Raw genomic sequence first — 9953 nt, forward strand, 5'->3', positions numbered from 1 at the left:
CAAAATATATTAAAACACATAAAAAGGATAATAATAATAATAATAATAATAATAATAATAATAATAATAATAATAATAATACAGTGTAAAGGGACTACCACATAACTACCTCATGATAATCTCATGATAATGTCAGAGATCTTTGATAAAATACATCATCATTAAATTAGAGTTCTATAAACTAAACGGGTTTATCATAAGCATTGGGACAGCAACATTGTGGTGTATGGATATAAAAACAAAATAACTCCATTAAAATCAGAAAAAATAGAAGGATGTCTATTTCCTCATTACCTCTGAAATATACTTGTAGAAATCAAATCTAGAGCAAAAACATTATGATGACTTTTGTAGAATAATCATAGGATAGAGAAAATCAAAGAATACTTAATTTCTGATGATGATTTTATTTATTTATTTTTCACCACACTAAATTTTAATGTATTAAAATGAGTACATTTATGTTTTATCACAGTTATTTTTGGAGAAATCCAAAATAGATCACTTTGTGCTAGTGTTTAGGGATCTGTGTAGTATTACATACACCTTTGAGCAGTAAGTTATCATCTGTGAGTGAGAGGGAAATTACAATGATTAAATGGTTTTCATACAAATTTAAGGATATATCACAGCCAGTTATAAACACGTGTCCAGTACAGTCTCTTAGGTTGTGGCTATCTTGAATATTGGGAGACCATACAGATCTAGTTTGTGCTATTGACCCTCAATACAAGCCTAAAGATATAGGTAGGAGTTTGAACTTCCTTTTTTTTTCTGATGATGATTTTATATATAAAATTTGACAGGATATTTCTTGCAGCTGTACTCAGGTTTTTGCTGGTCTGTGCTTCTTTTGAACAACAGTGTCATCCCTAGTCATAACACACACACACACACACACACACACACACACACACACACATACCCTACATGCATAATGTATATATATATATATATATGTGTGTGTGTGTGTGTGTGTGTGTGTGTGTGTATTTTGTATAATTTGTGGAAATATAAAATAATGATTTCATGAGATTTTATCTACATAACTTTTATTTATTACTTTTATTAATTAAGTAATTTATTTATCTGTTTCTTTGCTTGCTTGCTTTACACACTGAAATTAGCTCCCTTTCCTCCTGGTTCCACTTTCCTCTTCTCTTCCCCCATGTCTCTTCCCTACTTCTCAGAAAAGAGGAGACAAGAGCAACAAAACATCACCAGCACATCAAGTCACATGAGTACTGAGCCCAACTTCTTTCTTTGTAGCCTGACCCTGGAAAATGATTGAAAATAGGCAAAAATTCCATGTCAGAAGTAGTTCTCAGTCACTTTATTGGGGGATCCCCATGAAATATGAGATGTCCTATAGCTCCATCTCTCTAGTGGGCCTTGGTCTATTCTTTGGTTGATGCCTCAATCTCTGCAATCCATACTTGTCCCAGGTTAGTTGGCTCTGGTGGTATTCTTGTGATGCCCCTGTCCCTTCCACATCTTTCTAGCCTTCCTGCTGCCTCTTCCACATGACTCATTGTGCTTTACCCAGTGCGTCACTGTGAGTTTCAGCCTCTGTTTGATCTGCTTCTGGGTGGAGCCACTCAGAGGACAGCAATGCTAGGCTCCATTCTATAAGTATAGCAGAGTATCCACAATAGTATCATGGTTGGTTCTCTGCTATGGGATGTGTTGCAGGTTGTGACAAGCATAAGATGGAAATTTCCTCACCTCCTGCTCTATTTTTATCTCTGAGTAAATTTTAAGTCAAAACATTTTTGGATGGGTTGGTGTTCCTCTACCTCCATTACACTCCTGTCTAGTTAGAGTTCAACCTCTTGCATCTCCATGACATCTCCTACCACAAGTCTCAGCTAGAATTGCCCCCATACACTCCCAGAAGCCTACCCTGTCTTAGACCTCCAGTTAGTCATGGAGATGCCTCCAAATATGGTTTTTCTTTTCCTTTTATACATTCTGTCCTACTTCCCCTACTCTCACCAGCTCTGATCTCCACCCTCATGTTTTTCTAGCAGTTCCTCTCCTACACTGTTCCTTCTTAGCAATGTCTTCTGGGGTCACTTGTATTTCTCATTTAGTTTGATATTTAAGCACCAATATCTTTTGTTTCTCTTTGTTCTTATCTTCTTTGGACCATTGAATTGCATATGGTTATCCTGTTCTATTGGGTTAAATTTCTCATATAAGTGAGTACATACAATATTTATCTTTCTGCTTCTGGGTTATCTCATTATAGATGATCTTTTATACTTCTATGCCTTTAACTACAAATTTTATGGTGTCCTTGTTTTTAATAGCTGAGTAGTATCCCATGATGTCATTGTACCACAGGTTCTTTATCCATTCTTTAGTTGAGTGGCATATGTTGTTTCCTGTCTCTGTCTCTTAGGTCTAAATCTCATGTTAACAAAGTTAAACAAATCTCTTTGATGTACGGGGAAGCACACTTGGAGTATATGTTCAGAATTGGTACAGCTGTGTTGTGAGGTAAAGCTATTCACAATGTTCTGAAATAGCACCACATTGATTTTCAAAGATGTCATAGAAGATGCATTCCTACCTGCAATGCAAGAATGTTCCACTTTCTTCACATCCTTGCCAGCATGTGCTACCTATTGTGGTTTTACTTTTCATCAATCTGCTGGGTGTAAAATAGATTCTTAGAATCATTTTTATTTACATTTCCCTGATTATTAAAGATGTTGAGTACTTCTTTAGGTGATTCTCAGACATTGGAGATTTATCTGATGAGAATTATCATTTTATCTGTGTACCCGAATTTAGTTTGATTATTTAGTTTGATTGTATTCAATTTCTTCAGTTCTTTATATATTTTGTATATTACCCTTTTGTCAGATGTTGGGTTTTGCAAAACCCCTTCTGTTTATATTTTGTGCAATAATTTCAGAAGTAATTTTATTAGTTCTTTGAAAGTCTGGTAGAATTCTACACTGAAACCATCAGGACCTGGGCTTTTCAGATGGGAACTTTAATGACTGCTTCTATTTACTTAGGGATTATAGGACTATTTAAATTGATTACTTATTTATGATATAATTTTGGTATCTGAAATCTATCAAGAAAATGGTCCATTTTATTTAGATTTTTTCAATATTTTGAAGTACAGGCTTCTGACATAAGATGTAATGAGTCTTTGGATTTCCTAAGTATCTGTTGTTATGGCTCCCTTTTAATTTTTGAGTTTGATGATTTGGATATTGTCTAAAGGATTATCTATTTTTTTAAAATTTTCTCCATGAACCAAGCTCTGTTTTCATTGATTCTTTGTATTGTACTTAGTATCTAATTAACTTACTGATTTCAGCCCTGATGTTATCTCCTGCAAACCATTCCTCTTCATTTTGCTTCTCTAGAGTATTCACAATTTCTTTATGAAGGTGCTGAATGCTAGGAACTTTTCTTTTAGAATTTCTTTCATTGTGTAATATTTTCACTAAACTTAAGGATAACTTATGTTTTTTTTTTTTGTTTGTTTCTTCAATAAGTACTGGAAGGTTCCACATGTGTATAAGCTTTCTGTTATGTCTATTGTTGTCAAATTCTAGCTTTTTATCAATTGTTATCTGCTAAAATAAAATGTGTTAATGCATTTTTCTTATATATATTGAGGACTGCTTTGCGACAAACTATATGGTTTTATATTGTAGAATGTTCCATATGGTGCTGAGAAGGATGCATATTCTGTTGTGCTTAAGTTGAAAGTTCTAGAGATATCTGTTAGGTCCACTTGATTCATGACATCTATTTCATTAATCCTCTGTTTATTTTCCATCCTTCCCATCTCTTTTGATCATTTTTCATTGAATGTCTCTTTTATTAGATATTAGAATGGCTACTCCTGCTTCCTTCTTGTGGCTGTTTACTTGGAAAATGTTTTTCCAAACTTTTACTCTGAATTAAGATTTATTGCTGAGGTAGAATTATTATATGTAGCAGAATGATTGGTCTAGTTTGCACATCCATTTTTTATCTTCTGTCTTTTTTTAGTGAATTGATTCCATTGATGTTGAAAGTTATTTATGACCCAAGATTTTTATTTGGTTTATTTTGCTGTTGATGGTGGTAATGTGTTTGTCTTTTTTTTTTTTTTTGGTGGTGTTGTAGTGAAGTTATTTATAATCTGTACTTAATTATTTGTGCAAAGTAATGTATAATTCTGATAGGTCTACCTTATTATGCTATTTGTTGTTTTTCCCTTCCAGCCATTAATATTTTTTCTTTGTTCTCTACATTACATGTTTTGACTATTATGTGTCAAGAGGATTTTCTTTTCTGGTAGAATATATTTGTTGCTTTGTAAGCCTTTTATATGTAAAAATTATCTATCTCTTTAGATTGGAGAAAATTCCTTTTTCAGTTTTGTTGAAAATATTTTCTGGTCATGGAGCTTGTCATCTTCTCTATTGCATATTCTTATTACACTTATTTTTACATTTGTCTTTTCATTGTGTGCTTGATTTGTTGGATGTTTCATATAAGGAAAATTTTCAATTTAATTTTTCTTTGACAGATGTATCTATTTCTTTAATTTTGTCTTCTGTTCCTGATATTTTCTCCTCCATCTCTCATATTTTGTTGGTGATGCTTACCTCTTCATTTTCTGTTCTTTTCCTTAAGTTTTCCAACTCCACTTTTTCATCAATTGTGTTTACTTCATTTATTCTATTTTTCTTTTCAGATCTTGAACCATTTTATTAATGTCCTTCAACTGTTTGATCATATTTTCCTATATTTCTTGGAGGGATTTATTTATATCTTTTTGAAAGGACTCTACCTTACTCATAAGCATAGATTTAAGGCCATTTCCTGAGTTTCAGCTGTGTTTGTATGTCCAAGGCATGTTGTATTAGGGTAGTTGGATTGTGTTGGTGACCTATTGCCCTGAGTTTTGCTGCCATTTAGCCATCTGGTTGTTCCTTGCTTTGGCTGGTTGTTTCTGGAGATATCTGGCCTTCTAGAGCATGCAGGAGGAGCCATTGGTCCTATGCTGAGATCTGGATCTACTCAAATAGCCTATAAATATTCACATTAGGCTGCGTCCCAGTTGGACCTATAGTCAGGTGATTGGGATGTAGTTGTTTGACATGTGTGGTCTTCAAATCTGGCAGATCTCTTCAAGGTAGCTATTAGCACCATGAAAAATAGATTGGTCTGTTTCTCAGGATTCCAGGAATATCCAGGAGGTCAGAGCATAGAAGTGTTTCTTCTAGCATCTTGGATTCCACCATTTCTGTAGAGCATGAAACATTGCTTCCTCTGAACTCACTGAGCTCCCGGTTTTCAGACTTCATGATTGCTGGAGTCCTTCTCTTTAGAACGAGACCCTGTCTGTTCCATTGTCCAGCAGATATTAACATTGAGGCAAGTAGAACTGCAGGACAGAGGCTCAAACCATGTCCCTGGTTTCCAGAAGGTCTTTTTCTGCAGGTCAGTAGCTATAGCCATGTGTCTCTGGAACCCAGTTTTGTGTAGGCTGGAAGGTACTGGGTGACTAAAACCTGGGACAGTGTGCCTCTTGATTCTGGGTATCATTCATATGGGGCCTGGTTGATGTATCCATTGCTCTTAAGATGTCTCCTATTATCCAGGAAATACAGGCATTGCTGTTTTTGAGTCCACAACTTGGTTACTCACTTGGTCCACACTCTCTCCATCCCTGCTACTCAAACAACATGCATGCATTGTAGCACCATCTTGGAATGATACCTTTGAAATATTTGTCAAAAATATTTCTTCTTTTATATTTATCTTTTGTTCCCTTCCAGTTGGAAAACTCTTCCCCATTTCTCACATTATATTACCTCTATTTAATCCTATCCTTCTCCATATAACTATACCAAACAAATGAGTGTTATAGAAATGGAATTAATTTCCAAATACATTTCATCTGCAGTATGGAATTTCAAATGAATTGTGTTCATATATTAAACAATATACAATCATAAAAAAGAAGAACACGCACAGAGGTCTTTTTATGTACTTGTAAGTACAGATATCTACACACACACACACACACACACATACACACAAATCCCCAAAACACCAAAAACACAAAAACAAAGAGGTAGAAACACTTTCTAACTAAAACACGTTTTCAACTTGAGAATGAGAGTAGGGACCATAGGATGTTATCAGAGTGATGCTGGAGGGAAAGAAGCAAAGGGGAATGTAATAAATTTTCACTTCAATAAAAAATATTTTTTAAGTTGTGTTTGATTGTTCAAATATCAGGTGTGGAATTTTTATTTTAATTTAAAATAAAGATATTTATATAGGACTGTGGATTCAAAATTCATTTTAGTCACATCAAAGTGTTTAACTTGGTAAGAATTCTCTGGTTTCAAAATAACTTATTAGTCTCAGTGAATAATCCTTAAGGTTTGTTAAAAAATTTAAACCTTGTATTTTCATGTACTGAGCATGGTTTTCACATTATACACTTAATTTTTCATGTTTTTTTCTTGCATTCTTAATAATATCCTCCTTGATTTTAAAATCATTGATTAATCTTGCATTAGGATGACATACTGAAATAAGTGTTGTAGTTGCTCATTTCTGTCATAAATTTCCTCATGTATTTATAATAGTGATTGGTGTCCATGTTGTTAATTGAGTGTCACAGTGAAGAGTAGGTTTCTATTCATGTGTGATAGTTACAACAATATTGTTTGACATTATCTGTTACACATAATACTTAATGAAGACATTCATATATATTATAAAATATATGATAGTTCATGAAATGTCTTCTAACTTTCCTTATGATCAGGACATTTGTTTCTTTGGAAAAAATTGCTTCAGTTCTGTGCTGTACCCTGTGTTGTATCATTTTGCTATGATCCAAAAGATAATGCCATTTTATGTAATATATATCTGTATTACATTAATGTGCATCTGAAATAGCATATAGTGATTTGCTTTCATTTCTTTCAGTTTTGTCTTCTTACCATAACAAGAAGCAATTCACAAAGGACTGTATCCAATTTTCTTTCCTGAAAGAAATACCAAGAATATTTGCTTGTAATTGCCTTTCAGAGCTAGATAGAAAGAAGTTCTGGGAATATTCATGTGACAGTGAAGTTCTTAAAACATGTGATTATAGAAATGATCTGTCTGAAAAATACATGTGTTTCATTTCAGAAACAAAAGATAAAGAAGCTCCAGCTTCTCGTGAGAGAACTCAGACTGTGCCACTCATAATTTTACAATTGAAGGCTCTTCAGAAAATAGGTTCACAACAAATTTTGAAATACAATTCAGTTCTGCACAGGAATAGGAAAATATTAAGTAGTGGCCCTAAAGGTCAACACAGAATACATATGGAATGCAAATTTTATAAATGTAAACTGTACGGAAAATCATTTGTCAAGTCCTCAAAACTTCAAGTTCATCAAGGAATCCACAGTGGAGACAAAACTTATAAATGCACTAAGAGCAAGAAATCATTTACACAGTCCTCAAAACATCAAGCTCACCACAGTATTAATACTGGACAAAAATGTAACAAATATAATGAATGTGGGGAATCATTTACCTCATCCTCTGCTCTCCAGGATCATCAAAGTATTCATTCTCAAAAATATCCTTACAAATGTAATGAGTGTTGGAAATCCTTTACCAACTCCTCAAGTCTTCATGTTCACTACAGAATCCACAGAAAAGATAAACATTACAAATGTAATGATTGTGGGAAATACTTTTCCCGGTACTCAAATCTCCAAGTTCATCAAAGAATCCATAGTGGAGAAACACCTTTCAAGTGTAATGAGTGTGGGAAATCTTTTGCCTGGTACTCAAATCTCAAAGTCCATCAAAGAATTCATACTGGAGACAAACCATATAAATGTAATAACTGTGAGAAATCTTTTAGACAGTCCTCAACACTAAAAGATCATCAAAGAATCCACACTGGAGAAAAACCTTACACATGTAGCGATTGTGGGAAATCTTTTACCCAGTACTCAAATCTCCAACGTCATCAAAGAATCCATACTGGAGAAAAACCTTTCAAGTGTAATGAGTGTGGGAAATCATTTACCCATTACTCACGTCTCCAATATCATCAAAGAATCTATACTGGAGACAAGCCATATAAATGTAATAAGTGTGAGAAATCATTCAGAATGTCTTCAACACTTAAAATTCATCAAAGAATCCATACTGGAGTAAAACCTTACAAATGTAATGAGTGTGGGAAATCCTTTACCCAGTACTCAAATCTCCAACGTCATCAAAGAATCCATACTGGAGAAAAACCATTCAATTGTAATGATTGTGGAAAATCATTTACCCAGTACTCAAGTCTCCAATACCATCAAAGAATCCATACTGGAGATAAACCATATGAATGTAATAAGTGTGAGAAATCATTTACATTGTCTTCCACACTTAAAGTTCATCAAAGAATCCATACGTAAGAAAAACTTTACAAATATAATAAGTGTGGGAATTCATTTACACAGTACCCAACTCTCCAATGTCATCAAAGAATCCATACTTGATACAAACCTTATGAATATGATAAGTGTTGGAAATCATTTACACAGAAATCAAAGATTCAAGCTCACCACAGAATTCATACTGGAGAAAACCTTACAAATGTAATGAATGTGGGAAAATCTTTACCAAGTAATCACTACAGATTCACTACACCACTACCAGGTTCACTACAGAACCCACGCTGGATATAAACATTAAAAATATAGAGACTGTGGAAGGTGTTTTACCTGGTCCTCAAATCTCCATGTTCATCAAGGAATCCATACTGGAAAGCAGCCTTATAAGTGTAAGTAATAGAGGAAACACTTTTGGAAGTCCTCAAATCTTCAACCTCACCACAGAGTTAATATTCAAGACATACCTTATTAATATAAATTACAGTATGTCCTTTACCCAGAAATCATATCTTCAAAGACTACAGAGCATAGAAAATGGAGACAAACATCATAAATGTGAAGAATGTGGCAAATCATTTTGCTTAAACTCAAATTTTATAGCACAAAGAAATTTCATACAAGAATCTAACTGGAAAGGTAATTACTGTCCCAATGTTCATTAGAGGAACATGGTTTTTAAATGAGAAAAATAGTTGTAAGTATTTAAACAATATTGAAATCTTATTCATTATTAGATAACCTTTACCAGAAATTTTAATACTTGGAAGAAGTTGGAAACACTTTGCCCAGAAAGTTTATTGTGTTATTTCAAAAATAAATAGAAAAAATGTTTTGTGCAGTTTCAATATGCAGTCATTGAGTATTAATACAATAGAATTCATGTCAAAACTGATGAAAGGAATAATATTCTAAAATGTAAGGATTTAAGGCATGATAATATTACTAATATCTATCCTAATATTATCTCTTGCATAATGTTCTGTCTAGTTTTGTATGGTTGAATATGGGCATTTGTAAGATATATTCTATATGAAGATAATTGTGCTGTAGTATTTGGTCTTTTTATAGATTATACATTATAGATACTTTAAAATCTGAAATTAATCACTATTTTATCACAATTACTAAAAAATATATTTCCACTGTGTTCTATTAATTGTAAATTGCTGTGATTAATATTCATTATATTTTGGGATGTTCTTGTTCATATCATTCATTCTAAAAAGAATAATTTAAAAATGTCACAAAAGTCATATTTGACCCTTTAGAAAAATTGTAAGACAACTATTTCTAAGAGAATATATGAGGAGCAGAGGAAACAGTGAGAGTACTAAAATGGGAGTGTATGTGTTTTGTGGAAAAATCATTGCCATTTGGATCCATTGTGGGTGGGTAGGAGTCAGGCTTTACAGAAATAATTCTTTCTATGGTCCATATGTTGATGTTCATAGTGTATGTGAAATATTGTCAATCTTTGCATTCTTCCAAAATATTGTTTTCCTAAAGAACCTGTAGCTACAA

General features: G+C 33.3%; 1 pseudogene; it reads left to right on the forward strand.

Annotated features, from left to right (window-relative positions):
* Positions 1-7160: 7160 nt before the first annotated feature.
* On the forward strand, positions 7161-8904 carry LOC127186546 (zinc finger protein 883-like; annotated as a pseudogene).
* The last annotated feature ends 1049 nt before the right edge of the window (positions 8905-9953 follow it).

This window comes from Acomys russatus, unplaced genomic scaffold, assembly GCF_903995435.1.
Source record: "Acomys russatus unplaced genomic scaffold, mAcoRus1.1, whole genome shotgun sequence".
In the NCBI taxonomy this organism is placed as follows: domain Eukaryota; kingdom Metazoa; phylum Chordata; class Mammalia; order Rodentia; family Muridae; genus Acomys; species Acomys russatus.